At 42.6% G+C, this 7500-nt stretch overlaps 1 long non-coding RNA gene across 1 annotated transcript; it reads left to right on the plus strand.

The window, feature by feature from the left end:
* Positions 1–1812: 1812 nt before the first annotated feature.
* Positions 1813–2862, plus strand: LOC147982374 (uncharacterized). Its single transcript, XR_015600046.1, has 2 exons — positions 1813–2577; positions 2664–2862. It is a non-coding gene; the product is annotated as an uncharacterized LOC147982374 (long non-coding RNA).
* Positions 2863–7500: the final 4638 nt, after the last annotated feature.

Below are 7500 nucleotides of genomic sequence, written 5' to 3' on the forward strand. Positions count from 1 at the left end.
CTAAATGCAGACGCATCATTCATCAAAGACGCAGGCCATTCAAGTTGTAGTGTCGGAATAGTTGTCAGGAATCACGATGGAATGTTGTGTTGTCAGTCTGCAGGAGTTTGTTGCATTGTCAGGAAGTTGAGGAGGCTGAGGCGCTGGCTGTGCAAATCGGGCTGACAGAATTGAAGCGAGTCTAACAAGGCCCCCTCTGCATTGAGTCTTGACTGCTCCCAAGTGTTAAGGAGCAATAACAAGTTGGCTCACGAATGGGCTGCGTATGCAAGGAAGCATGGGGATCTGGTCATCTGGTGCTGCTTGCTGACGTCCCCACTGAGTTGAGAGCTCTACTATTGAAAGACTGTAGCCACCCTAGTACGGCTACTTTTTCTTTTTTTCATGGTAATACTTGTCTTGTTTATATTATAAAGATAAATATCAAAATATAAGTCACGTAAGTACCGACATGACAAAACAGAAAAGATAACAGAATATCCCCGAGAGCTTCACATCAAAGCCCGTCACCTGCCTCCGGCACCACCATAGCAGCCACCGAAGAAAAGAATAACGGATCACCTCCTCACCCGAGCTCGACGCGGCTCCATCGCTGATATGCAGCTTTGCGGACCTCCAAGGTGGCTCACCAAAAGTGAAGCCATTGTTGTTGAATGAATCAGACTAGGGCAACACCCCGGACACGCCATCGAACTCCAGATCTGGCACCCCACCACGACTAAGACGCCGAAGGAGGAAACCATACCTACCATCCACGAACCACGAACCTAGCACACGTTCCGTCTTTCAGATGTCGTCGATGCAGACCATAATCTGCATCCGCTCCTGGACTACCTCCCAAGCTCCGGTTCGATGTTGGAGCAAATGCCGTCGCAACGGCGGAGCCTGAGGACACAGGTCCACCACGAGGATGTTGTCGCCGCCACGCAATCCTTGTTTGAACAGATTGGTTTCCAAATTCACCCCCAACCATAGGACCGAAGGCCTCATCAGGGATGGATCTGAAGAATCTTTAGTCAGCGCCGTCATCGTCACCGCCGAAGCTAAGACGATGATCAGCCTAAAAACTTAGACTACAAGAGAGTAAAAACGATCCACACACGTGGATTCGGCGACCCCCCTCACCACCGACGACCGAGGTCGCCGGCGGAGGGGAACTGCCGGAGGACGGCGCTAGAAGATTGGACTCCTGGCGGAGGCTAGGGTTCTAGCCGCCAGGACGAAAACGATCTACGCCCGCGAGTTTATCTCGCCTAGTAGGGCTCCTTAACACTTGGCTTTGTGCCTTTGTCTCAATAAAAAAACTACATTCAGTCAATCATGTGTGCTTTCTACTCCCTCTGTTCCTAAATATAAGTTTTTTTTAGAGATTCCACTATGGACTAGATGCGGATCAAAATGAGTGAATCTACATTCTAAAATATGTCCATATACATCCATATGTAATTTGTAGTGAAATCTCTAAAAAGACTTACATTCAGGAACGGAGGGAGTAACATTTATGTGTGAACAGCAATCCAGCAAGCCCGCTATCTCTTGACAAAGCTCCTACCTCACTGATCAATCCTCCAAGATTGCTGCTTTTCTATAACAAGGAAAGAAAATACTACTGCTATAACTCCTTACGATACTTACGAAAAACACTAACAATCTAAGAAAGGACGAAAGGTTAAAAAGCTAATAATGCAGATTATTCCTTCATAGGTTCATTATTTCTGAGCGCGACATTTGTAGACATCCCAATTGAACATATAAATTGAACATATAAAGGATGAGTGAGTTGGTAGTCACAACCACGGCGTCCACGTCGGCGGCATGAACAGGAGCAAAGCGGGCAGCGAGCGAGAGCGAGAGAAAGCGGGCAGCCAGAGGAAAGGGGTCCACGTCCGCTGCGAGAGAAAGCGGGAGAAATATCTCCTCTCTCTCCCTTCTTGATGCGGCCGCTGCCTCCTCCTCTTCCGCCGCCGCCGCCTCATCCTCTCCTTTCCTCGATGTCGATGGCGGCGCGGCGGAGCTCGTGGTCCACCGGAGTCCTCTCCCGCGTCCGTCCCGGCGGGGCCGGCGACCTGCAGCCAAAGGGTGACGGCGGCTAGGGTGCAGCCGAGGCCGCGGCGAGGGCTCCTGCTCCTGCGCCGCGCCGCCTCCTCTCCCTCCTCCCCCATCCGGCATCAACGTGCTCAGGAGGAGCCCTCGATCTGGGTGGTCGCACACGGAGCGGAGGTTGCTACTCCCGCAGCTGCTCGTCCCTCTCTTCCTCGGAGTCGACCGGTTCATGGCGGTGCCGGATCCGGTGTCGGGGCCAAGGGGCGCGTAGGATCCGGGCACGGCGGCTCGTTGGTCGGGCGGTGGCCATGGATGAGCTCGAGGCCGGCGGCTGGCACTCTCTCTTCACCGAAGGAGCAATGGATGCAGGACCGAGGCCTCCTCCTACACTCCCCTCGCGCCGCCGCCCGTCGGCTAGCTCCCTCGATGGAGGGACGCTTCCTCCGTATGATGCCTACTCCATGCATCCTCTCCTCCATGTGCCTCTGCTTGTGCCTCTGCTCGCTCGGGACCTTCTTCAGTGAGCTCTAAAAGGTCCATCTTCTACTCCCCGTCTCTCTCTCTCTCTCTCTAATCCACATCGCTCACATCTGGTCTGCTCTTCTCTTGTGGATGTGCAGGGTGTGCAGGGAAAAGGCCACACGGGACTCCCCATGGGATGATGCATGCTCCAGTACACGCCACTCCACGTCGTCGGATACAAGGCATTGCGGAGTTCTCAGACATTTTGGTGGCTGATTTCAGAGGAATTCTGTACTTGTGCTATGCCAAACTCTGTATGTGTGCTATGTTAAAAGTCTGAACTCTGAAGCAGTTTCATATCACACGACCAACATACAATCTGACTAACTTTTGATGAATTTTTTCATAGAAGGTTTCAGATCACAGATTTATTCACTTCGATGTGTGTGGTTAAGCTGTAAACATCTGTAAATGATAGTGAATCAATTAACACACAGTCAAATCACTTGAAAAATTGTGTTTCTTCTTTAGCTTAAGTCCACTTTTGCATTGAATTGGTCACCCCTCATTTACATGAAGCACCTTTAATTATATTCACCTACTCATTTCGTTAAAAATACGAGTTATGTTAGAGACTAATACATGCCTTTGCGTGCTAATTAGAGTCAGTGTAGTGTCCTCTAGGATTCATATGACAAGAGAGAGGGCCTCGGACTCGGATTGAGATGATTATATGCCACATGCTAGGGGCCCCCACCCAGGGTAGGTTCTGTGTATAGCAGGCTACTAGGTAGGCCCATGTCACAAAAAATAGTCAAAGGCGTGGCCTTTCAGCCCTGCAGCAGCGGCAGGATTAGCGACAGGCACGCCCTGATTAGCGATTGCTTCTTTCATCCTTCACGTAGAAAAAAAGACAACGATCTACTGTCCCTTCACGGCTTGACCTAAAAAAAGTGTGATCGTGATTTCCCAACCTCCCAGCCCTAGGCCGCCGCCGACGGACGCCGGACGCCGACACGCAGTACTGCAGGTCTGCCGCCTGGCTCTTGCTAAATTCCTAATTCCCTTCTCCTAGTCTCTTTCCTAATTCAGTCCACCGCTGATTTCAATTCAGGGGCCTCCATCTTCACGCTTGGTCAATTGTTCTTGGAATCTAAGGCGCTGTAAACAGAACACGGACTGATGCTATCATGGATTCGACCATCAAAATCAGGTATATTATATTTGCGATTTGCGGTTCCTTGATGTGTATGTGGACATGTGGTACCGTTCAATAATTGATGCAAACATTACTTTTTCAGAATTGTGTGCTAGTATGCTGCCGTGAAACAAGACGTATGCATCGTTTAGCAATAAAAGGAAAAGGAAGAAGGCGGCTGATAAATTGGTACAATCACCGAGTGTTGCACAAAATTTGTTGAAACACATTCTCTTGATAGTTCATCTGATGTTGAGGTATATGATCTTATTTCTGAGTTGAATATTAAGAGATCCACTTTTCCAGATGGTGTACTATTTACTATGGAGATGTTTGGGCATGTCAGATAAGTTGATTGTTATCCAAATATCTTCATTGCTTATCGCATCTTATTTACTGTGCCTCTGACGGTCGTATCGGTTGAAAGAAATTTTACAAAGCTGGAATTGTTGAAGAATTATTTGAGGTCAACAATGACTCGAGAGAGGTTAAATGGTTTGGCTACATTATGCATCGAGAAGAAATTATTGGATGAGATTGACATCGAGCCATCATAATTAGCTTTGCATCGAGGAATGTTAGAATTTTTTTTAAGGTAATATGTATAAATTATTTGATAGACATACTGATTTTCAATGCATTGGAGTGTTATTAATAATTTTTCACATATACATATATAGTAGTTTCTATTACTATAATGTGTTTATTAAGGGCCTCAAATTTTAGTTTCGCCCCGGGCCCCCAAAATCTCAGGACCGGCCCTGATGATGAGAAGTCAATCACTTAGTCACTGCAGATGTTAACTTCTGATAGGAAAATACTTGTTGTTAGATAATGCTAGAAATAGGAACTACAGTATGACTAGCATTCTAGCTGACAATACAGCATGATGCCTGCTGAACTTTCCCTGACATGCCATTGGTTCCTACACGCTGTTGCATTTGTCTGACAATGTCATGTCTCTGTGGACACATGTGAATGCAGTTGACTCTTGAAGATCGAGGGCAACAAAGACATATGCCGAGGCCGTCCGTCGACAACCTACCTAAGGTCCGGACTCACCGAAGAATACAACTGCAGACGCTGTCGGCTGCCATGCTCAGTTGGGCTGCAGCTAATTTATCATCGTTTCATCTTATTCTATAATGCAAACATCCTGTTTTTTCATCAAGAGAAAGAACATTAAGAAATTTTGCTTATTCTGTTGTAGCAATAGCGACTGTATGAACAACAGTACTGTGTTTGGTCATTCGTTCTTGTGCCTTCTGGCCATGTGCACTTTACTGCTTTGTTCCAAAAAAGCATGGAATGTTTGTTCTGCTGGTACAACTACTCTTTGGCTAGGAAATTTTGGCTTCAAATAACATAAATGAACCTAAAATTTCTTAAAATTTTGGTTTGTCCTTGTGCACAATCATCTGGATGCTTTGAAATATTTTACCCTGCTTTCTTTTGATTTGAGTTGTGTTTATGTCAAACACTATTTGTTTTGATAGATTCAATATATGAAGTGTCATGATTTTCTTTTGCTGGCATTGCTTGCATGGTATAATACATACTATAAGAGCTCGTTTAGAGTTTAAATATCAGCAAGTTCTACCCCCTTTTTCGTTCGCTTTGTATAGTTTTCAAGTTTGCACATGTGATGTATCCATGTATAAGCTATGCATTTGTAGTTGGATTCTCTATAGAGCTGAAAATTACACTCAAAATTATCTATTTTTATGATACATGGTCGTGTAAATGTGGTTGGAAATCGAGTTAAGGTAAAATGGAAAAGGGATAAGAAATGTAGTTTCTATGAGCGAAAGCATCCTGGAACATATGGTTGTTTATTATTTATGCTTCTATGGCAGTGAGATCGGTTAGTAATGTTACACATAATTATTTTTTCCAGCGGTGTCCCTCACTCTCTTGAGCATGTTTTTGTTGCACTGGTTAGTTGTTAGAGTGCATGTATTTCAGCCCATCATCAAGTCTCCACTATTGTACATTTCTCTTGCTACTTTGTTGTCTAAATTATTTTTAGGAAACTATTTGAACTCTTCTGCAGGCCATTTGTTCTATGTTGTTTCTCTTTAGGAGTTTCTTCACGATGCCACTTCCCACCTCGAAAGGTGTTGATGTCGGCGATCCAGCTTTTATTCTACATGCATCACTTCTTCAAATGAAACCCCAACCTGAGAAAGGGCATGATAGATGATGATGTATTTGTCTTATGTGTGTGTCAGAAGAAGTGATCTATTAGTTGAGCATTATGTAAATTAGACTTAGCATTATGTAAATTAAACTTAGCAATAAAATTAGACTTAGCAATAAAGCTCTGACAAGTGTATTCGTTGTCTTATTGTACAGCCTATTACTATCCAAATTATTCTTTGTAAACCAACTCAAATGATATGAATTAATGATCGCATTTGTTAAGACAATTTTGAAATATCTTATTGGGTCTATGTTTATGTGTACTGAAAGTTGAAGGAATCCCAAAGGTAGAACCAAACCTTTAATCCTATATCGACAATTATTCCTCTTTGCTTCTCAATTAAGATACAAATTATGCATGCTTAAGTACACATTTTTATGAAAGCCTCTTCTTAGTTTTCATTTGAAATTGTTTGAATTGTTATCCTAAGGGGTTGCTACCTAATTTTAGCTAATATAGACAAACCGTTTCAAAACACTTTTGGTTTGAATTGAGGTCATCTAAGATGTGTTATAGAGGTCAAATATCACATATTTTTAAAAGAACCATTCTCCTTATTTTTAAGCATTACAAAGGACAAAGTATTGCATCATTTGAAAGTACATTTTTTTGTAAACAACTCTGGGTCTGACCTGGGACCTTGCGCCATTTGGTGCAATGGGTAGCCATGCCTCGCCGCTACTCTCTCAGCCGCCACCTTTCCTCCCCCCGTCTGTAATATTCTTTTGGCCCTTTTCTAAGCTGGATTGCACCATCCATTGCCTCTGGCATGTGCCATGTTTTTCAAAATTATGCTCCTCTATTGCCTGATGATTTTTATTGCTGACCATTGAACTTTTGCCAACCATGAAGAGTTTCTTAGACAATGAAGTAATTTTCAATTCCAATGGCACATGCAGCGATAAATCTACCTAATGTTCATCAGAATTATAAATAAGCTATAGTAAACTTGTTCGCCTTTTGAGCCATCATCACAATGGTCTACGTATGTAGTTTACTACTCATTTCACGCTTTTCTTAGAACGGTAATGTAACAAGTTCATATCTTTTGTGCCTAAATATTCTAACGTGCATGACATGAAAACTTGGATTGCCCTCGGCCTTTGTGCCATGGGCGCAATGAGCTGCATATACTGTGGCCCAATTTGCTTAAATGGGCTGCATATACTATGGCCCAATTTGCACAAGCTATTTTTTAAAAATATTTGTTTGATGGAAGTAATAAAGTTATGTTCAAATATTTGTGTGTTAAATATATTATAAGTATGAACGATGATTAGTAAATAAAAACATTTAAATATAAACATGTGTATTATATATGAAATATTTGGTAAAATGTCAGTAATAAATACATTTAAGATATTTGTAAAACATAAGTAAGAAAATTATGTTCAAATATTTGCTGTTAAAAATACTATACATACAAACGATGATTACTAAATAAAAACATTTAAATATATACCTGTGTATTATATAAAATATATTTAGTTAATACATACAGTGAAAATGTTTACTAAATAAATATGTTTAATGAATCCAAAAATATATAAAATGCAGCTTATATTTAAATTATACAAAATAATGAATACAATTA

This window comes from Triticum urartu, chromosome 3A (genome assembly GCF_056163025.1).
Source record: "Triticum urartu cultivar PI428250 chromosome 3A, HENAU_Tu73, whole genome shotgun sequence".
Classification (NCBI taxonomy): domain Eukaryota; kingdom Viridiplantae; phylum Streptophyta; class Magnoliopsida; order Poales; family Poaceae; genus Triticum; species Triticum urartu.